Genomic DNA, 23,460 nt, shown 5'->3' with positions numbered 1-23,460 from the left:
GCCTTGCTACAGTCTAACTCATGCAAAATGAAAGAACTGATGAACCAGCTGGTTAAACTATTAGAGGTACATTTTTATTGTATTGAAAAGGTCTGTTGGTGACTAATGGCAGATCTTTGCTTTTATTTTGTCCTCCTGACAGAAATGAGAAATCTTTGTCTTTGGAACGATCTCTGGAATGATCACTGGGATACTTCTGTAGTTTGTAGTGATCTTCTGTCTTCCATGAAATGCAGCATAAACTTTCATAGTGGCAAGAGCAAGGTCTAAATCTGAGATAATACAGTGTAAACCATTCTTGGCATGTGGTAAATGAGAAGCCTGAGAATGGGCTTTTATCTATGTTGTGGAGCATATTTACCTGCTGGGAGTTCTCTGCAGCTTTTATCCTCCTTGAGGTCATGACATCTCTTCTTGAATGCAGCTTATTACTCTGAAAATCTTCTGTTTCCTCTCACTAACACAGGTATCATCATTGTAAAGAAAAGAGACAGCTAAAAGGCTCTGGTGAACAGTGAAGACAATTCTGGAGATGCTTCTATATTGTATCTTTTCTCCTTTTGTAGTCCAGGGGCTCTTGATAGCTCACAACACTACGTGTATGCCCAAGTATTCATTATACTGAGCATATTTAGAAAACTCAAATTCAAAATCTTCCAAAATTCTTGGTTGGAGATGAACAGTTTCAGTCCTCTGATCACTCAGCAAAGAAAGATAATTGCTGAAAAATGTTTTATTTTTTGCTGAGGGCTCTGCTTGCAACCTGAAATGGAAATGGAGTTTAAGAATTGGGCAATTTTATCGCAGAAGTTTGCGATGGGCATTTGTATGGTGCAATTTAAGGCGGGTGCCCACAGAATGAGTGCAGTTTCACTAGCAGAACTACCTGCTCTGTAATAATTTTTTTTTGCCTCCCCAGTGGAACACACCAAAACTGGAGACATTTTGGGATTTTTCAAAGTCTAGAGCATGTTGTTAAGGGAAGCAGCTAATGCAAACCTGGGGCATAAGTCTTCTCAGAGCTTTTGAACTAAATCAAACAATATATTATTACAAATTACCAGTAAAAAAAAAGTATCCTGGTGTGAAAAATGCGTATTTTATGATTGGCTTTTTGCAAATATTAAAATGAATATCATATGTGTTGTGTTAGAAAGTAATGCTGTATTAATTCTAAGTAGTGTATTAAATATAGTTTTGGGTTATAAAAAATGTTAAAATAGAAACTAAGCTATGTAAGATACTTTTTCTAAAGAAAGGACTTGCAGCGAGATAGCAGCCACAGGACACCCAAATCTTTCAGAGAAAAAGAATTTATTGCCGTCTTATGAGAAGAAATGAACTTCTTCCCACCTCAAAGGCGCTGTTAGAATTAGGAGGAAGAAATTGACAATGACCAGACAGAATCCTTTGTTTGAATGGAATTTATGCATCATGCATGAAGCGTATCAATATGCAACAGGCTGTTGTTTTTAAGGGTTAATCCTTTGTTAACGGGTGTCCTTTTTCGGGCTTGTGCTGCCCAGAAAAAGGTACCCTGACATCCGTAACTCTTTGTTTCTATTGTCTCATATTGTCTTAATTCAAATTGTCTAAATTATTATTACTCTAATTGTATTACTATTTTTATAACTATTTTATTACTCTTAAACCTTTAAAATTTTAAAAACAAGTGATTGGCATTTTTCACACTGGGAACAGTTCAGTGAAGAGGCTGGGGAAGCACAGTAACATATGCTCCTTATACTTCTGCAAATGTTTTTAACAAAAAATTGTTCATCCTCTCTTTCATATGGGGAAAACGGATATGTCCAAAGTCTTATTTCAGACGTTCTCTTGCCTTATTAATATTTGCTATGTACTTTAAGATAATCTTGAGCTATGGCAATTGTGGTGCACGGAGGGAAAGGCTGTAGTGACTCAGGTGCTGCCATAGATAACTGTAGGTTTCAAATGCAAACATTCCTTTTTCCATATTGTATAGTATGTAATAACTATGAATAGTTTTACAGTTATTCTCATAATATGTTTAGAAATTACTTTTCTGGGGGTGGAAAAAAAAGATGGATAGAAACAATTCTTAAGGGAATGGTTTTGCACAGAGGAAAACAATCTAAGTAGAACTGTCCAGGCTGGCTTTTTACAACCAGGTTTCTATGCCAAGATTTTAGGAGCAGTATAATTCAACTGTATAATCCTCATTTGCTAAAAAAAATTTTAAAAGTGCATAGTGTCACAGGAGTGATAGAGGACAGGGAATTAGAACAGAAGGCACTAAGAAAGAGATATGGAATATATGAAGGCATGTGCTTATTTATGAGACATGGTAGCAAAAATGGGAAAGTAAATAGCTTTAACTGCATGCTGTAGAAGGAAGGTTGAAGATGAAAACAATCGGGAATGATTCAGAATCAGCGCAATAGCAAATCCCCAGGACAATTTGGAACTTTTTTGATTCTGCTTATTGGTGTCCTGAATTTCCACACTGACAGTGAGCTAAGGAAAAAAAGAGCCACGCCAAAGTAGAAATTGAGGGGATATAGGTTAATTCCTACCTCATCCCAATAAGCTACTCTTGAAGTAGACTTTTGTTGGGAGAAATTATTATTCCATGTTCAAATTATTGGTTGTCATGGATGTATTTTATGAAACATCCTATTGCTAGGATTTTTTTCTCCTGAGAAGCTGAGAGGCCTCAGAAACAAAATGTAAACAATAATTATCTGTTGCTGTGGAATGCAACCGGTGCATCTTTAATGGATCTCATGTGGTTGTTTTTAATTATTGGCCAATCACAGTCCAGCTATCTTGGACTCCCTGGTCAGTCACAAGTTTTTATTATCATTCCATTATATTCCTTGCTAGCCTTCTGATTAAATCCTTTCTTCTATTCCTTTAACATAGTTTAAAAATAATATATATCATAAAATAATAAATCAGCCTTCTGAAACATGGAGTCGAGATTCTCATCTCTTCCCTCATCCTGGGACCCCTGCAAACAGCACCATAATTGGGTATTCTTTTTCTTTCTGCAGCTTCACGGTCTAAATTTGCTGTCTGGGAATCAGATTTCCCTGGGGTTCCCATTCTCTGCTGCAGTGTTCACTGTGTGGGAGTTAGACCTGTTAGAGCAATTTAATGTGTAATCTGCTATTAGCAGTATTTGGGGCTTAAATGACAAATTGGTAATTTTAAATAATAACTTTGAAATCTGGGTGGAACTACAGAAATCACAGTGAAATGACCTGACTCTGCTCTTACATTCTTTGTATTTAGGCCCCTAAAGCAGATGTACTGAATCAGGGAACTCAAGGGGGTTTTAAATATTCAGTGGTTTACAGACTTTCTGCATGTCTGTACGTGCATCTTTGTGCATAAAGTCTTGCACAAGAGATGCCGCTACTGCAAAAATTCACACCAATTCAGGCTGTTATGGTGAGTATGTGGCCTTCCAGTGAAACTTCTTTAATTTACAATTTGGCAAAAAAGGGCATTTTTTACAAAAGTCATGCTGCACATAAGAAAACAGCTCCTCTTTTTTCAGGTTCTCTTATGATCAATTAAGTTTTGGAAATGTCCTTTTATATTAGATATTTTCACTGATGTTTCAGACCAAGAAGCCAATGAGTTATGGTTTTTTACTTGCTATCAGGTATAGAATATCTACCTTTTTTAAATATAAGGACACTTTAGGATATTACCTGGCTGGATACTCATGCATGTGAAAACAGCTACTTTTGTGTTTGAATCCTCATTTTGGTACCTTAATATCAGATTTAGTATTGCATTTGAAAACAGATCTATGTGATTATACTCTCAAAATGAATCCTTACCTATCTGGAAGTCTGCTGGTGAGATATCTCAGTGAGCAGGTAATACTTAAATTGTTACTGACATCTGACCTCTTCTGAATGCTTATTCCCTGAGAAAGAAAGATGGGCAGTTACTGTCAGATTTAATGAGAAAATTTCTCTTCCAATCAAGTCTGTCTTAGCACCAACATGGAGTCAGGATCTGGTACAGCATTGCCACAGGGGAAAAGAATGGGAAGGGGGTGATGAGAAATCTAATTTTAATTATGCAAGGTAATGTTGGACAAAATACCATTTCATAAACCCCATATGCATAAGCAGACATCAGGGTTTTTTTCTCTGACTTGTGCATATTTATTCCCTTTTGGTTTTGGGGGTGCCATTCCCTGTCTCCAACTAATTATCCTGTCAGTACACTTTGGGATTAAAGTCATTGTTCCTCATTTCTTGTTCTTCCCTGTGAACTTGCTTATAAGTGGGTGGTGGTGGTCTTCACCAGTGAATGGAAATAGAGGTCTGAGCTGCTGCCACTGTCATTAAGGACCATGGGGATCGAGCCCTTTCAGAAACAGCTGGATTTATAAAAAGCTGAGTAACATCTCAAAGTTACTGAGATGTATTTGAATGGCATAATGATGTTTTCCTCAAAGATGCAATGGCAAGCCATTTAACTTTGCCCAGGGGTTAGGCTACTATGCTGGCAGTCCCCATGCAAGTTTTGAAGGGGGGGGTGATAGCACCAAACCTGAAGTCACAGCTGCCATGCAGCTCCTACTGTACTTCAGTAAATTTTAAGCTACTTTTGCCATCAGTCTGAAGCCCATTAGGCAGTGAGCCTGGCTTTCCCAGATCTTTCCTGCTCCTTTTTAAATTTTGTCCGCTTGACTTCTGCTTGGAAATTTGTGTATCCTCATCCATTTACTTTGCAGGAGCTGGAATGTTAAAATGGCTTACTTATAAATCTAAAATTTTGTGCAAAAGTCTCTCAAGATTTGGTTTATAGCTTTGAATGTTTGTTCTGTGTAAAGCTGCACAAACTAAGGGTATAAATGAGTTTGTAGCATGAGAAACTGGACAGCATTCATAGATTCAGCACAGAGCAGTGTCTAGTGCTTTCCCCCTGGCATTAGTGGTGCAGTCAGACCCTACAGGGCTCAATGCCAAAGCCACAGGAAAAATGAAAGCAAATTAGTATTCATTAATGACTGTTATCCTAGTGCACATATAATACCCAAGTGCCTGTGCATATATTTAAAAGACTGCCACTGTCTCATAGGAGAAGAACTAAATTCATGTGTTCTTGACTTTAATTGCTTCTACAAAATTAAATTTGGGGTGGTGGCTTTGCAAGAGGAACATTGCCTCACCTTTTATAAATTAAATTCTTGGATTTGTATAGAACCTATGGGAAATAATTATATCAACGTGTGTAAGGTCTTTTCCTCTACTAATAGGAGGAGAATTCTCTGAAATTTAGACTGGTGGGACTGTTTCCCTAAAAAAGAAATAATTAAGTGAGAGAGAGAGGGATGACATTTACAAGGCATGTCTTCCAGTGGGTCAAAATTCCTATTCCTTGGGTGAAAATCCAGCCTAACTCCTTTGGTGTCAGTGGATTTACAAGAGCAATGGTAAGATCAAGATTACATGGCCAAAGTTTCAAGTAGTGCCAGTGTAAGAACTGAGTATTAGCATTTAATTTATTACAGTGGTTGTAGTTCGGATAGGGATTCTTTTTAATGTGGTAATTTTTGTAAGATCCCTTTGTATTTAAAGCTGGTTGCGTTATAAAATATTTATTCGTGATGACTTTTTACTTGCCTAGAGGTATGTAATTTTCCCTTTGGTGTGTCAATTTTCTGAAGCTAGAAAAACGTAATTAATATGCACAAACTGCATTTGTGTGCCCTGTTCACATGGAATGACATATGTTTGTCCAGTTTTTATAGGCAGGTTACTTTTGTGGATGTAGACTGGACACCCAAATTATGAATATGGACTGATTGAAATTGAAAATTATCTCAAAGGAAGAACAGGTCTTGAAGAACCAGTTTGTCTCATTTAATCTTTTGAGACAATTGAGGAAGTTTGCTATATGGCATTTGCTTGTGCTCTAGAATCAGTCTCTTGCCCCTCAAATCTTTGACAGGCTTTAGAGGTGCTGAGTCTGTTCAGCCTGTCTTTTGAGAGATGTGCTTTAGGATTGTCCAGGGGGCTGGATCACTCACTCCTGAAAGTCCCTGGGATACTAGAAATGCTTAGAAACTGCGGCTTGCAGAGTGTCTTTTGAAGTGTTTGGTAGAAGGTGGACTTTTATCTTGGGATAAAAGTTGTGGGACATGCTTTTAACAGCAAAGGTTCATAAGGAGGATCAAGTATCAAGGAGGAATGTGTCCTTCAAGACAAAGGGAAGTTTCTGAGGTGCAGTACAATTTCATTACTGTTCTCATCATAGGAAGAAAAAAAGCCTATACAAGTGTTTCCTTTTGTACAGATAATAAGAAATTACTTCCAAGTGGATTCTTCAGCCAATACCAAGACTCTGCAGCCAAATTTATCTGGCTGATGCATTTGCTGGTTCGCATAGCAGGTCTGTGTCCAGGGATTGGATTCCCCTTGCTCTGGAGTATATTGCTAGCCATGATCAAGTCTTAAATGGGAATAATAACACCCTTCTGTAATCCCAATCTCATCCAATTTTGTGAGTCTTTCATAATGACTCCTTTGGTTTTACCCCAGTTGGGAGGGTTACTTTTGTGCAAAGTATTGCATCATGTGACAGAAAAAAGCTTGTAGCTCTTCAGTGCTATTTCTTCTTTCCTCTGAGTATGCAGAGAGTTTTGTCTGCAAACATCCTCTCTTTTTATATGGTAACTTATAATGATTTGTTATTTTTGCTCTCTTTTTCAGAAAGTGCAGCGACTATGATGCTTTCAGTTCTTTATGTAATTTTTTGTGAAGAAATTATAAATATGATTTAAATTTTTGGGCATCCATATATTCAAATGAGGCACCAGTAAGGTAACAGGGCAGTTAAGGAACTGAGACTCATTTGTTGTATATCCTTAATGCAAAAGCTTTGTTGTTGTTTCTTGCAGATGAAGTCACTGAACTATGATTATATTGCAGAAAATTACATGAGACAAAAATAAAAAAGCAATAAAACAAACTTTTAGATGTCTCAAGGGACACAATTATTATTGACAGACTATGTTTTATAGTCAATAAATGTTCCAAAAGTCTGACAGTTTAAATTATACATCCATGAAGACAAAACTCTTACTGGTATCAAAATCTTTATTTCACTGCTGCTGTCATATTATTTTTGAAGTTCCAAATTAACAAGAAAAAACCCCAAATTTTCTTTAATAATATTTCAAAAAGATAGAGTAAAACTGTTTAAATACCAGCTCTGAAAAAATGAAAGTCATCTGGGCTTTTAATTTTTTTTTTTTTGCAGTAATATTATTGGTGTTTAACACAATAAGTGAAATGGTCATACTCTATGCCCATGGAAATAGTGAGGGATGCAGTCCTGGGTTGGTTCTGTTTTCTTTGAAGTTCTAGTGTTCTAAATATTTTTTCCTATTAAAAAATAAAATACAAGGAAATATGGAAACAGTAGTTGCAGGGATAAAAGCGTGTCTGTTTAACTAGAATACACAGAAGCAATCTTTGTTTCCTGTTTTTCATTCAGAATATCCCAGCAACCTAAGACGTCTTAGTAGTCTTATTTTTTCTGCATTTTCGTTTTTCTCTCCAAATGTTCTTTCTGCCTATGGCGTTTGTCACAGCTCTTTCAGACTTGGAGGGCTGATGTCTCTCTGTGGATATGTAAGCAGTGGCATTCATAAGCAGTAATGTTCTCTCGTCTCTCTGCTTGTTGAGGGATGTATTTTAAGGGGGATTGCATTCTGTTCCCTTCTGTAGTTGTGGTGAGTAATTTTTGAAGCTTTGATTCAAACTCATGGACCCCACAAAAGTAAAGTTGCACCATTTCACATCAGTGCCATTTCTGGTTTAAGTTATTATTTTTCTGACTCTTGGAGATCTAGCCAACTGTGTATTCCTGGAAAAAAAAAAAAAAAAAAAAAAAAAAAAAAAAAAAAAAAAAAAAAAAGGGAGATGTGCAAATAGCAGAGAGCACAAGGCTTGCCTGGTTAGAGCTGGATGAATAGTGAAAACTGGCTCCTGGCTGGTGCACGAGGCAGCCCGCAGTGCGAACCTGTGGGGCTGTTGGACCGGGCGGGGCTGGCACGGCTTTCCACTGTATCTCCTGAGCATGTGGAAGCTGTCAGCAATCTCCCTGCGGGTTTACTGGATGTGGCATTAAGGGAAGGCTGCAATAGCCTCGTGTTTCTTCATTGTTCTTCATTGCTCCTCACACCAGCAAGTAAGTGGGGGTAGATGTGCAAAGGTTGATGTGAGAGAGGTGGTGATATTAACTTGCTGCAATAAAATGGGGGGAATGAAGCTTGAGGGCAAGGTGTAGGGAATTAAAAACAGATTTTGTCCCCAGGTGCCAAAAAGTTTGAGCCACTTTGTGCACTGAATGTCAAGACTTCTATGCGAAAGTGCCAGAAGGTCAGAAAGACCTTTAAATGAGCATGCCTGCGAGTGCATAAACAACGACAATAGAAGGGGCTGGAACCCCTTCTTTAGGGTATGAGAGTTCATTTCCTTTCATATGCCAGAAATCAACACAGCAGAGATTAATGGGAAAAGGTACACTTTCTAGTTTGCCTTAAAGGTGTTGGATTCTGCATGTCTTGCTGCAGTGTGCTAGGGACTTGGCAAAAAAATCTTTGCTGATCAGTAAGTGCCGGGAGGAGACCCGAGAAAATGAAACTGAATTGCAGTTATGGCAGTGTTACTGGCATTATGTCACACGGCCAAACTGTTTTTCAGTCTACTTGTGCAGCTTATGTAAAGTTTAGTAAAACTGTTAATGTTGTGTGAGCATTCGCTTATAAATATTCGTGTATACCTAGTTCTCTTTTTGGTTTTGTAAATCAAGTGAAGAAAATAAAGTTTTTTTAAGAGATGGCTGTGTTTCAGCCACAGATTATCCATTTATGTATTTTGGTATTAATTTATTTAAAAGCTTATACTCCAGAAAAAAGACCTGGCCACAGTGGATCAGATTTTTCTGAAGAAAAATTCTAGTAAGTTTACTTGCATCACAAAGTATATCAAGTATTTTTGTCTAGTTATTTCACATTTTATTGCCTGAAACAAATAGCAGAACTGCTATTGTTGACACAGGAGTTGCAGATATGCTCAAACCTTTGCATGAACATTTTGATATGTTCTGAAATTATTTTCCTGACCTTGTAAGGTCACTTTGGGTATTCAAATGATTATATAAATCTGAACTTTCATTATTCCAACCCTTTGTTCACAGCTCCAACAGAACTTTGGAATAGCTTCTCAGAAGTAACTTATATGAGAGCCATAATAATTGAGGTCAGAGGAGCCATATGTTTGATGAACAGCATGCTAGGAACTGTGTTAAATGGTCAGCATCCATCTGGAGATGAGGTTTTATCACTGAAAAATTAACTGTGCACTTGCCTCTGATGGTCCCTGTTTTTGAGAAGAAGCTTCTGCCTTCTGAATGGACTTCAGTAGTTTTTCCTTCTAAAAAGGTTTTGAAGAGCTCCTTTCATGTTTCATGAAGCTTTTTTTCCCCCCTACTCTTTGACAGCTATAGCTAGTTTGGGGGCAGGGAGAGGTTTTGATTTAAAACTGGGTGAATGCACATTGGAGAAGGACTTCTGGCTTCCTGTGAGCTGGTGCAGCTGAGAGAGGATAAACTACCATATCCTTTATCATCATATTGTTCTTCTATAAGGGAAACAGATTGATGGTTTGTAGGTAAGTGAAGATTCATGCATTCTTTTGCATGCAGCCAGGCCAGTGGGGACATACGAAGCCACATGCCTGCCTTTGTGATGGGATTATCTACATGTGTGCTCTCAACATAGCCCATTTGGAGCCTTCCTGTAACTAAAGCTGATTTTTTTCCCCTTTAGTTTGTCTGTCTCTTGTGCCAAATATGAGGCTTAAATTTATCTGTCTTACCATTCTTCATGTAACGTGACTTGGTAATATATTGCTCGCCTGTCCTGACTGAAATGGAGGTGTGGGCATATGTGTGTGCATGCGAAGTCAGACAAAATTTATAATTTGTTCTGCTTTCTTGTTGCTGTGGGAATTGCAAGGGGAGAAACAAGAGAAAATGTGTTGCACTGCAATACATGTACACTGGTACTGCAATGCTAGAAATTTTCCATTTGGCAGTAGTCATGGGCTTAATTAACTAGTCTTGATGCAAAAGATTTTTGCTTTTTATTTATTTTTCATATAGGCGTAGCTCTGTAGACTATTATTGTAAAATGTCTTAGTTAACTGCAGTACTTCTACCCTGTCAGACAAATACATTTCTGGAATCCTGTTCTGTTCTTGCTTTTGCAGTGAATCAAGGCCATTTTAGTTTCCCCTGTATTGAGATATTAACAATGTGGGGCAATAAGCAAGGAGGATGCTTCAGCAGGGGCTGAACTAAGAAGGGGAATTACTTCATTAACCATACTTTTAATTGGGGATTCTTGACAATTATTCTAATTTGCTAAACTTATAAAAGTGTCAAAGCTATGTATCATGTGTGCATTCTGCCCTAAGTGCACCTGTTGGGCCTTCAGTAAGTGGTAACTCCTTTTTATCATTTTATAATTTTATCAATTTTTTATCATTTTATCATTTTAGTCTTGTTTGTCTTGTCATTTTAGGGCTGATAAAGCATCAGTCTGATTAAAAAGGTACAGTTGTGTATTGTACAGCTTTGTGTTTAAGCATGCTTTGTATTCTGTTACCCTGCTGTTCACTGGCTGTTTTTTTCTTAGTCTTCTTTCTAGATTTTCTGAAGTTTTCTCGCTAACAGCATGCCAGACTTTCAGCTTATGTAATGTGCTTCATGTTCCAACTTTAATTCCTGCTAACTTATTTTATACTTGGTAAACACATAATGTGCCTGTTTTGCCTCTAAGGAAATCCTGATCTCAGAAAATTCTGATCTTGAAAATTACCTTCTGAATGAAGGAGCTGGGCAGCTGTTGAGGTGAAATTGAGGTGGATGAGATGACATGCTATTGAAAGGTTGCTTCTTGTAACACTCATAGAGGGAGTAAATAATGTGAGCTTCAGGACAGATATATCTTTGAGTGACAGAATAAATTGTGCTACACATTTCCAAAAGGTAATTTTTACATCAGTTATTTTTTCCTGTCATAGCAGTGACAGGTGCAAAGCAAAAGCAAATCCTTTCCTTTTCCCTTTCCCCTTTCCCTTTCCCCTTTCCCTTTCCCCTTTCCCTTTCCCCTTTCCTTTCCCCTTTCCTCTTCCTCTTCCTCTTCCTCTTCTTGCCCAGCCCAGTGTTCTAGTAACGAAGGATCTTTGAGGCGCTCTTAATAATCACCTCTAGTACCTTATGGTAGTAAAATGTGAAGCCTGCCCAACAGGCATTGCTAGACCTGTCTCTATGCAAATATTGCGCTTCAAAGAGAAGTCTTTGTACATCCAGTCATTTCCCATAAACTTTTCAGAGCTGCAAGACATTAGATTTCCTTGTATTCATCCAAATAGAATTCTTAAATAAGACAACAAAATCAAGTAAAAATAAATGTAGTGGTTTGTGTTTAATATTCTTTTTAAAGTCCTTACAAATCAGGCAGAAATGTTAGGAAAAACTGATTAAGCATATCCTTGTTGACACCTAACCAAACCATGATGGGTGAATTGACTCGAAAGAACAACTCACTCAGCAAAATTCAAAAGAGAAGCACTGACAGTCTGGACCCAAATTGCGATGCAGAAATTTTTCATTGGGCCAAGTCAAAGCAAATCGCTGCATGCCTGTTCCTTCCATGGGTTGCAGCAGCCAAAGCTCTAGGTGAATTGGGCCACGTAGAGTGCTAGGTGGTCGAACAAGCAAACTTGACATCCACGGCCATCAGCTCCCTCCTAGAGGACAAGGAGATTACCAGGCAGGCCACACTCCAAAATCGTACGGCTATAGATTTCCTCCTCCTGCTGCATGGGCACGAGTGCTAGGAATTTGAAGGAGTTTGTTGATTGAACTTAACATCAAAAGCACCCAACATCCACGTGGCTCTCCGAGAAGTGAAAAGACTGATCGGACAAGTCAAGCAGGAATCTGGGGACTGGTTTAGCAGACTGTTCAAGGACTGGGGACTCTTGGGGTGGTGGACTTCTATAATTAGGACAATTCTGTTGTTTTTTGTTGTTCTTTTTCTAGTCACGTTAACATTCAGAATTCTACGTTACATACTTTTAAAAGCTATCAACGGTTTAGTCTCCTCTACCTCAGAAGTCAACCACACTTGTGGACCTAAAGAACTTGTGGACCTAAAGCAAACTTACAGGCCCACAAATCATGGGTGGTGGACAAATTAATAATTTGTATCAGAAATAAGCCGATGCTTTTTCCTTTAATTTCTTTTTTAACAGAAAAGGGGGAGGTGTTGTAATGCACTAAATAGTTATTTAGTTGTTTGCACTGGGTGTTTGGTAATTTGCACTGTTCACATGATTTGTATGCTACCACCACATGGTCTTCCCCTCCCCCCCCACCCAAGTGTCAGTGTGGTGGTCTTTCCCTGCTTTACCCCTCCCCTCGCCCTCCTCACTTGTATCCCATTGGCTGTAGTCCCTCTCCTCCAGCCCCCTTTCCCAGCTCTTAAAACCCCCTAGAAGTCACTGGCCTGGCTCTTTTTTCCATCTGGTAGTTCTCCTGGGAATAAAGTGCGGATATTTGTCCCCACGTGGAGAAGAGTGCTTCTTGTCTTTTGCCTTTGTCCATGTGAGATTGTGTGGGCTGGGGTCCATAGCTAGCCAGATTGGTCCCAAACAGCCCATCCAGCCATGGATTCTTACAAGCATATATATGTCAATAACAAATAATAGAAGCCTGGATTACATCCAAGTCAGATCATAACTGATTAATATGAGCAGCTGGCTATATGTCTTCCCTGAATTCTGATGACTTTAAGACTTTGCTTATACCAGTGTAGGATGTATCCTGATGTATTTCAAAACCGAAGTCAAGCTTCGGTGAAAATTGATGCAAAATATTTGTTAGCACATTTTAACAGCCTGGATACTACTTATCTTTAGATATTGTTTGATGTTTGCTATTCAGTACTTCTAGCTCTTCCCTGAAGTGCTAGCTCTAATGAAAACAGAATGCATTAGAGCAAAATGTGCTTTTTTAAGTCTTCAAAATAAGCAGAGATAATTGTAAAATACCATTTATTAAACACTTGTTGCACAATAGGGCAATGCAGAACTTGAAGGAGTTCAGAGTTAGTAGGGGTTTCTATATGGGGCAAAAGTGAGTTTCCCTTTGCAGTGTCTTCGAGCTTGGAGCTTCACAGTACTGCTGCTTTGGTGATTTGAGATTATATTATGGGAATTCCCATGTTTTGGAAATTTTCTGTTAAACAATTTAGGTTGTCTGTGAAATGTGGATCGTCATAAGGAACTGCTGTAAGTCTCTTAACACTTGTGGTAATGGTGCATTTGTTGGAAATCTACTGCAGCATCATGAGAATAGGTGAAGCCCACTCTCAAAGAATAGCTCTTCTTCTCAAAGCTTTTCTCTCAAAAAAGAGCTTGGGCTCCCTAGGGATCCCTAGGGCCACACTGCTGCTGGCCATCACTTCCGGGCTGTGCTCTGCCATCAGCGTAGCTCAGGTAAGAGATCTTAGGGCTCTAGGTTTCTAGCAGAAATGGTGCTTGGTGCACCATGTGCCAATGCAGCTGAATTGTCAGACCTCAGTTTGGTGCATTTGTGCTGGGCCAGGCCTGAGCTGACTTTACTCACTGCGTGTATCCCTCGTTTGCCTGATAGAGTCTGCGTGTTGCACACAATGAGGCATCATTAAGCATCACAACATGTGACATGCAAAACAGCTGGGATGTAAATCAGCCCCGAAGATATTAAATGGGGTGCTCAGGGTCAACCAGTGATTTTTCTAGACAGTGACAAGAGGTTCCAGATACTGGGTTTGTGTACAAGTAATGAATTGGGAGGTTACTTCTTCCAGACTTTCCATCACCAAAGCCTGTTCAGTAGCCTCTGCACTGGCTGCCATGCCCACTGCTTGAACCAGAGGAATAGTTTCCCCAGATCCACCCTGAATCTTCACATAGTGGCTGACTAACAACATTTGTCTCCTTCTTGTTTCTTTATTTTAAATAATAATTAGTCTAGCATCACTGATTATGCAATTGCTGTTGAAGTAGTTTAGCTGGATTGCACTGCATTTTTAAAAAATACTTCCTCTCTTCAGACACCTCTTTAACATTCTTTCCAGTGCTCTGTCTCAGGTTTTATCTATAAATAGATCTTGACCACTTTTACTCAATTAATATTGTAAATGCTTCAGTGAATGAAGAGAATGCATCTGATGTGATACATTTTGATTGTAATAATTCAGTTGATATTTCTTCGTTCAGATTTCCATGAAAAGTCACACTTGGCCTAAAGTAGGACCATGGTGCTGTGGCTGGCTGGCTGGCTGAAAGATGTGACACAAAGGGGGCCCAATGACATGGGAAGACGGGGTGGCATGGCGGAGAGCTTCCAGAATCAACTGCAGGGCTTAATTCAAGTTTGTTGCTGATTGGGAAGATGTGTTATACAGGACATTAATGAAATTTGCAGGCGGTATTAAATTGGAAGGCGTTGGAACCCAGCTGAAGAGAGAGAAATTTGAGTTTTCAGTGACCATGAGAAAAGAGGAGTATCTACTAAGAGCCGTTTCATTCTAGGAAAAAAGAAACTCTTTCTGAAGGAAGGTTATCTCCTGTAACACTGAAGAGAGAGGAGATAGAAACTTGGAGATAGAGAAAGCTTGGAGTTAGAAATGCTGTCACTGGGTGTCTCACTGCAGTTTAAGTACTCTATTTCTATGTGTTACAACCATGAAGAAGCCGCTGTAATTCTGGGAGCTGTTCCTGAAAATACCCTTTTCTGAACAAGTCATTAACTGATACCGCAAAGCAGTACTTATGCTCTACAAGGTCACATAAAATCGAGGGTGGAGGGGGAAATGAAACCTGTATTTTATAATGGTTGGGTTGTGCAGTCTGACATGCTTTGTTCATGTACTGCACATGGAGCTTGTTTTTTATCTACTAAAGCCTACACAGTGCAATGACTGCTCCTGTTTTCCTTTCTTTTTACAAGTGGAAAAACCATAAAAAATGTTTTATTTCTGTCTTATTGAGCTACTACTTTACTAGTAATTTTTCTACATAACTTGAAAACAATGAGGCCCATGCAGTCACCTTTCAATCTTTATTACTGAAGAGGAGCGAGAGAGATACGTCATGCCCGTGTAACATGTAAGTCTGTTGCTGTCTGGTTGCAAATCCATCTGGAGCAGCATCAGTTATGGTAATTTCTATGCAAGTTGAAAACTTAGTTTTGAGCATAAACACCTGATGAGGAATTCTCTAGAAATACATAAATAACTGTTAGAAGTTGGACATAGTTTGTTTCTTGTGCTTTTGGGCAGTTGGTGATATCTCCACATGCTTATAGACATAATAAGTAACTTGTAAAAGTACAGACATTATCAAACCCGGGGCCAGCTCTATGGGCCAGGAGCAGCTGAGTTGTTTTTTCTGTTGGCAGTGAAGGTGTTATTTGCAGCTTCTTTTACTGGCTGCTAGTGATTAAACTTCTGATAACCACAAGAAGATTTTAATTACGTTTGATCTTTCTAGGCTGTTTTGATATCAAGTGAACATTTAAAAAGCCACAGTCTTCTTCCACAGAAAAAAAAATTAGTTGAAATTCTGCCATGCAATTTTGAGCTGACACATTGGTAATTACAGAGAAGAAGGTGCAAAAAACTAATATTCCAGCTGTACCAGGGCCCAAGGCCATCCTTGTGCAGTGCACTCATATTAGGCCACTGAAACTGGGCAGTGCCTTGCAGAGCCTTGCTGCAGGAATATCCATGGCCAGAAAGGAGAGGAGAATTTGGGGAGAAGAGATGAAGGACAGAAATGTCTTTAGTAGTGCTGTGGCTACAGTTCGCAGCTGGGCTGTGGGCTAAGTCGTGTGAATTCTCCAGAATTTTGTGCTGAGCTACTATATCAAATACAAATGCTGTAGCTTTTGTCATTGTCATTCTTGTTCTAAAGTGTTTTGATTTCTATCGAGAGTTATTCTGAGATAAATGTATCAGACTCAGCAATATCCTTTGCTGTTCCCACTGTTTCTGTATGTGCACGGCACTTACCTTGTACCAGCATGGACTAAATTTAAGAAATTCAAGAAAGTAACTATGTCAGGATATTTATTAATAGGACATTAGTGACATATTTCAGTATCTTGGGTGAAATTTTTTGTAACGCTAGCTAAATCCACAAACTGTTTGCAAATATGACTGACTTTGAGAAATGTCCCAGCATTAGCTGGGACAACGTGGTATGTTTTACTGATGAATTCTGCTCTCCTGAGAAGAATGAGATGCAGTAATTTCAGCAAGAAAGACACAGCACATTTCAGAGTCCTTGTCTTAAGACTGGGAGGTGGTTTGTGTTGATATTTCACCCACAAAAGTATGCCCTACACTCAAGCCAATTGTACTGTCCAAAGTCTCTAATGTAAATAAGGGATAAAATTTGCATTGCCCACTTTTTTTCCAGCTACCAGCATTCTCAGAACTGATGAATTTCCAGATTTCTTTGTTTAGGCTTTGCCCTGAGATGCAATTAGTTAGTTGTTAGTCATAGCCGGTTGGCTTTGCAGTTTGCTTCTACCTTGTTTTGCAAGCCCGGAAGATGATCTGTTGGCAGTTACTTAGGGAGGCAGAATTTTCTGTAGGTCTGATTGTCTGATTTTATTTTTTTTTTTTTAAGAGATAATTCAGTGATTACTGGATGGATGGATATGCATCTTTCCTTGGTTTAGAGGTTGATAATGTGCCAGAGCTGCACTGCACCAGTATTAGGCTTTGTTATTCCTCAACTCCTACTAGTTTGAAATATTAATTACTGTTTTATGTGATTGAACACCTTCAGATTTGCTTTTTAGGAGCTTTCAACTGGATTCTATAACCAAGACTCTTGATGAATGTTGGGGTCATGATGCATCAGTTGAAAATCCAGGTCTAGGCTGCTTGCTGCCTAATCATGCCTGAGAAGGTGCAAGTGGGATCCAGCAACCCCAGGAAGGCTGGCTGGTAGAGTCTTAGTGTGCATGTTTGTGTTGTATCCTTATGCCACCAGCACAAGGGTTTCTGTCAGCATTTGCCATATGCAGTGGCTGCTCCTGTCTTCCTTTTAGTAGGTCTTTTACTATGAAAGTGACAGATTTTGGGCCTGTCTTTAACCTCTGAAAATAGATTAAAAGGTTAGGACATTAAGATGAAATGGTTAAAAAAACCCTGATGTCCAGAGTCCTAAGTATCCCACCTTAGTAGGAGTTTTGTACAAAATACTCCCACAGAACTGAACCTAAAGTAGAGCATGATCCATGGGTCTCAAGAAGTCAAGGACCTGCTGGCTGTGTGCTTCTGATGATGGCTGCTCCACCCTCCTCACCTGAACTTCTGGTACAGCTGGGTCCCCAAGAAGCTGGTCTGGTTTTTTACATCTGTTAAAATTTAATAAGCTAAAAGGATTGTTACCTGGCTGAAAGCTGATGCCATGAAGACAAAAGCATAGAAGAGACAACCTGTCTAGTCTAGCAGAATAGTATCATGAGGTTAGCTGAAGTGTTTCTTACTTTATGACAGATTACCACTGAGACAAATGCGAGCTTGGTTTCTGTAAACATGGCAGGCTTTGTTGTTGTCATTTGTGCAGTGAAGAAAGCAAGGTCATGTCTGTGATTTGCTTGGTCAGACTTTCAGCTTGAGCTGGATAAGTGAGATGAGTAGTAACCCAAGAGAGGGCTGCTTTACTGAAAGGTAAGTTGAAGAGAAAGCAAGTAACAACTTTAAAAACATGTAAGCAGTTAACAGCCCTTGTGCAGTAGCAATGTTGCTCTATGGGATGTGTTAATCCCAGCATTCCTAGACTTGGAAAGGCCTTTAACTCATAATGAACAAATACAAATACTTTGGAATTCAGCAGTAAGTTCTAATGCTGTAAAAAAAGACATGTTATGTCTGCTGTAGTGGTTTTTTCAACAACTCATCAGTGATAGAATGAATACAGGCTACAGCACTTAACTAGGCTGTGGGAAAGTTATATTCATGTCAGAAAAAATGAAAAGGAAGTATTAATTACAGTGAACAACTGTGGTACATCTGAAGCTGCATAATATCTATCTCAAAATAGTGAAGTTGTGGTAGGACATCTAGTTCAAGTCTTTCCACCTCCCAAGGGAATCAATTAGAAAATATTAGAACCAAAATAACTCTTTGAATTCTTTGGAGTCACCATCATTAAACAGCAAGTGAGAGTGAATATTTAATTACATATGCATAAGGCTGGAAAATATGGGCTGTTACAGCTTTACTGCTGGTCAAGACTGTATTCACTGGAAAGTGATGTGTTCCTGCCTGGCAATCTTTCAAATTCAGCCTCCCAAAAGACCTTTGGGAAGGTTTGGATGAGTGAAGGCATATCAGATGCAATTACAAAAAGAATCAAAAGATCAAAAAGCAAGACTGAGGACAGTATAGGAGAAAGCTGCAAAGCAAAACTGAAGGGAGAAAATACTGAAGAAAAAGTTTAAAAGCTTGAAATTTTTTCAGGCACTGAAGGAACAAGAGATCACTGATAAATTCAGCAGGACTTCCAGAAGTGATTTATTGACAAAACCAGGAGACATTTCTCAGATTTGATGAGTTCTCAGCCTCAATGCTCTCGCTCGCCTAGCAAGGTGGAGGTCAGACACCACCTTGATAAAAACCTGCCACAAGGAGGAGAGGAAATACTGGATGAAATTTTGCTCACTCAAGGTCAGCCAAAATGTAATGAGCCTGTGATGCCTCCCAGTGTTCCAGGAAGACAACTGTGGTGAAGTGAAACTTTATTAACTTCAAGCGGGCCAAGGATCAATTAATTTAGGGAAAAAGTAAGAGTTATCTTTGATTGTGTCTGTGCTTACCCTTTGCACCCTAATTCAGTATTTCACATGTTTTTACATTTGTGGGCAAAACTGATTGTGAGACTAAAGGCAAAGCCTGGCTGTAACAAACCTCTCAGTTATTTTATTTATATTGCTCATCACCCCATGTGATGCCCTACAGCTCAGCCAGTGTTCCTTCCTTCAGCTCCTTTGGAACCTGTTGAATTCCAGTTCCATTGCTGTCTGAGCTTGGACACGGTGCAAGTCACTGAGCTGAGTCACAGTGAACACTGGCAATATGGACATGAGGTAGCTTTAGACTTCATCCTCAAGATTAAACCCAAGATGAAGCTAGTGTCAGATATTTGGATGCTTATTAGTGAAGAAGGAAAGATTTGGTATTGGTGCATGTGAAATACAGAGTATTTATCCATAAGCAGAATTTATCTAAAATTTCCAAGTTTGCTACTTGTAATAGTTTGCTGGCTTATGGAGTTTTTTTTCTAGAGCTGGACCCGTTCCATTTCCAGCTTTTGAGCAGTGTTGAGCATCTTGCAGAGTCAGGGCATATAAGCTCTTTGTGGAAAACAGCTTTTCTCAGCTGTAGTTAGTCCTCTATTCTTGTAGGCCATGAATCCCTGTAACTGCATTTAGTCATCCAGTGGAAGGATTTGTTGCTTGCTGCCAGAGCAGCGAGTGCCTACTCAGAATTACCTATATGGCACAGTATATTTTATATATGACATTCCTTTAAAAATGTTACTACTGTTAGATTGGGTATAGTGGTGGAACAATTTCCAATGTATATGCTGCCACTGATCTCCTTTGCTGCTGTCTGGACCAGTCATTTTTATGTGTGAATACTTACGCTAATCCATGCCTTGTTCATATATTAAGTATCAATTTGCATAAACAAGGTTGCTGAATGCTGTAATTTAAATGCTAGGCACAGCTTTTTTGTCTGGGACAGGAAGGTATGAAAAATAATTGTAATAAGTATTTATAACAAAGAAACAATGTAGAAATTGGTTTTGAATGGCTCTACAACAATCAGAACACAAGTCCTGGTGTTGTATATTTAGAGTGCATCAGTTCTCTAAGAAGCATGGATTTACTAGCAGAAAGGTTTGTGTATTTGCCAAGGTAAAAAGAAATGAAATTACTGGGAATACTTTTGGAATTATTGGGAATACTTTTCTTTTTTTTTTTTTTTCCTGATGCTGCAAAATGAATCAAGTGGTATCTTTATAATATCTATTCCATGAAGCTGACTTGTGAATCAGAGATGAGTGGCAAAGCCCCTCTCTACTTGGCTCTTACTTCAAATGGAGAATTCCAGCATAAATCAGGCTTGGCCCTTGCACAAGCCATTCTTTGATATCAGCTCAGTGCTGGAAAAAGTGCCTCTGGGATCTGTTCATTGTTCAGACCCTGGCTAGCCGAATTAAACTTCTACTTCAACTTGAGCTTGAAGACAGCTCCTTCTGGCCTTTTGGACTAGGAGCTGACTTCCTGCATGGATGTTGGGCAGCACTGGGAACACGCAGCCACGTGAGCTGTGTTCACTGTGTGGAACTGTGAGCACTTGTGCCAGAGCTCTGCTGACGATGGTGACCCTGCAGCTGGATGTATACGTGTATTTTTCTATATCCAGTTTCTAGAACAATGGCTCTATATGTGTTTCAGTACATCTTAAGTATGTGACAGAGCAGAATCTAAATTTCAATTTGGAATCTGAATCTTCAGGTAAATGGCAGCAAGGAGAAAAATAATCAGGAGGATCAGGAAATAACTTTCTTCCCCAGTAAATATACTGTAATGTATATTTAGAGTGAATTTTAAAGATTTTTGCCTAAAAAAATAGAGAATATGTTCAATTTTTGTGCAACACTTTTTCAGGTTTCAGTAATTTATGAAATTGTCATTGTGACTTTAGAATTTCGCTTGGTAGAGTAGGGCTGATCCTGGAGCAACAGGGATTTCTTTTCTTTTTACTCCTTTTTTTTTCATCTCTTCCCCAAGTCCTTGGCAACAATTCCTAGTTATTGGAGAGCACTGTTTTGCTTAGATTGCCAGGCCCATAGAACGGGGCTGAGAAAGGTCAGTGCACTCCAGTAGATGATCTGTTGTAAGAGGTCAGGTAAGTCTTAGATTTAAAATACCTAGAGCAGGGAGAAATAACTTTATTTGTGTGTTTTTACTTCTGTATCTTGCAGAAGTGAAGCCAGTAACTCCACAAAGATCAGAAGCAGTGAATCTTCATTCCCATTTTTTTCTCTCTGGTGTTGTTCAGTGCATTTGGAGGGTTTTTTATTTTTTCACGTGAAAGGACAGGGCAATATTAGTCTTTCTAATTTAGACTCATAAAGAGAAAATAGTACGTATTTTAGGTTTTGAAATGGTACCATAGTCTGAATGTCAGAGGGGGAAATGGCTTCATGGATAATGCTGTTCAGTGTTTGTCAAGTTAGGGTTTGCAGCTTTAGCTGAAACCTGACATCTCCTGTCTCTCTATGCCTCCATTCATACAAAAACTTGCTTGCAATTCATGGCTGTTGTGGTGGGTGGGTTGCTGCATCCAGGGGCTTCTATAAATTGGAGAGGGTAAAGGCACTGGTAGGTGCTTCTCTGCCCTGGAGCACTGCAGAGCTCTCTGCCCACTTCTGAGCCAACCTGAATCCTGTAAGTTCCTCAGGGCTGCTGTATTCCAGGGCTTCTCCCACTGGATTAATGAAATCTTGTTGACAGTCTTCAGGAGAGAGGGTTGCAGAAGATGCATTTCATATAAATTGGCTATTATTTTTTTTGCTGTTGTTGCTTTGGCAATAATGAAATCTAAACCAAGGAATAAGTCTGCTGCAGAAGCCAACTGGAAGGAATCTGAAAAAACCAAGAGCCGACTGGAATTTACTGATCTGCATGTAACTTCTCAGAAGTTATTCATTAGCTTCATGCAGAAACTGCCAGTCTGTAATTGTCTAGGTGGTTAATGTGGGCTCCATAGTATGGCAGTGGTTTGTGTAGCTTCTTTCACTGAGAGGCACTCCAGTGACACTCTGCTCCTCTTCAAAGATGAAAAAATTCCCACTCAGTACAGGTCAGCAGCAGGGTTTTACTGAGGAGGGATCCATGGAATAATCAAGCACCCATTTTCCAGTACACAAGTAAAACACTGACTCCCCTGCAAGAAATCCAAACAGGTCAGACAGCAGCTGGGAACCCTATGATTCCTGAGGTAGACATCCGGTTTGCCCAAAGAAGATAAATGCCCTGTCTTGGTGTCCATGCAATCTGTGGGTCAAAATGAGTGTCCTGTAACGGAACTTGTATACTACTTACAATAATCTAAGTATGGCTCAACTTCTTGGACTCCTGGAAATACATTCTGGATGCCAGTAGAGGAGAGGGGAACAGCAAAAAGCCAGTACATTTTCTGCATGTGTGAAAAGTGCTCAATAGATAAGAGACTAATTTTGTTCCTTTTATCCATATATATCTGTCTGGGGACTGTGCACAAAGTGTGGGAACATTTGACTGACCTCTGTGTGTATGTGAAATTGGCAGGGCTCCCTTAAGCGTGTGATGAGTTGCTTCTGCCTGCAGCTGAGGGTTTGGCCTGCGTAGCACAGCAGGGAGGCTGCTTCCCTGTCAGCCCTTCCTTGCCTGAGCAATAAGCATGGCTTGTTCAACTCACAAAATCATATTCGATAGAAGGTTTGGATTAGAAGGGACCTTAAAGACCATCTTGTTGCTACCCCCTGTCAGGGGCTGGGACACCTTTCACTAGACAGGTTGCTCCAAGCCCTGTCCAACCTGGTCTGAAACTCACACTTGTGATGTATTGCAAAAAGTTGATGCTCAGTCTTGAAGCATTTACCCTCAAATGAGTAAATTAAAAGTAGTGTAGACATTCGGATCTGAATATATGCAGTTGAGTTTGCTTTAGTTGGGGTTATTTCACACGTTAGTGCATTGCCAGAAGTGGAAGTAGTGTTAAAATGTGTCTCAGAGCTTCCATTGGTACATGGAGTGTACTTGAAATGTAGAATTTTTAATTAGTTATTAACTCCAGAGGATTGGTGTATTGAAGAGAATTTGAAAATATCTGCCACCAATAATGTGATTTGGGGAGCACTTCAGCAGCAAGATAAAAGTTGTTATATAATTGTAACAGTAGTAATTCAGTCCAGCAGCTAGCAGGAGAGGAATAGCATATATCCCTTCTATTAGAAGCATTCTTCATCTGTTGTAACCTTAATGTGAATTTTCTCACAAAAATGAAGTTAAGATGGAGTTACAGATGGAAATACTCACTTGTATTGCTGAGAGACTCATATTACAGAGACACTGCAGTTATTCTCCAAAAGAGGTGATTCTCTGCAAAATGCAGAAATCTCTAGATTTGTCAAGATTTTTGAGTGTCTTTTCACATCATATCTTTAAGCTTTATATAGTTCTGCCTAGTAGGAATGTAGCTGAATCTAGATAAAAACTGGCTTAAGAAACAGATTTTTTTCCCCCAAAAAGTAT

This window comes from Haemorhous mexicanus, chromosome 15, assembly GCF_027477595.1.
Source record: "Haemorhous mexicanus isolate bHaeMex1 chromosome 15, bHaeMex1.pri, whole genome shotgun sequence".
Classification (NCBI taxonomy): Eukaryota; Metazoa; Chordata; class Aves; order Passeriformes; family Fringillidae; genus Haemorhous; species Haemorhous mexicanus.
This window is presented reverse-complemented; position numbering follows the sequence as displayed.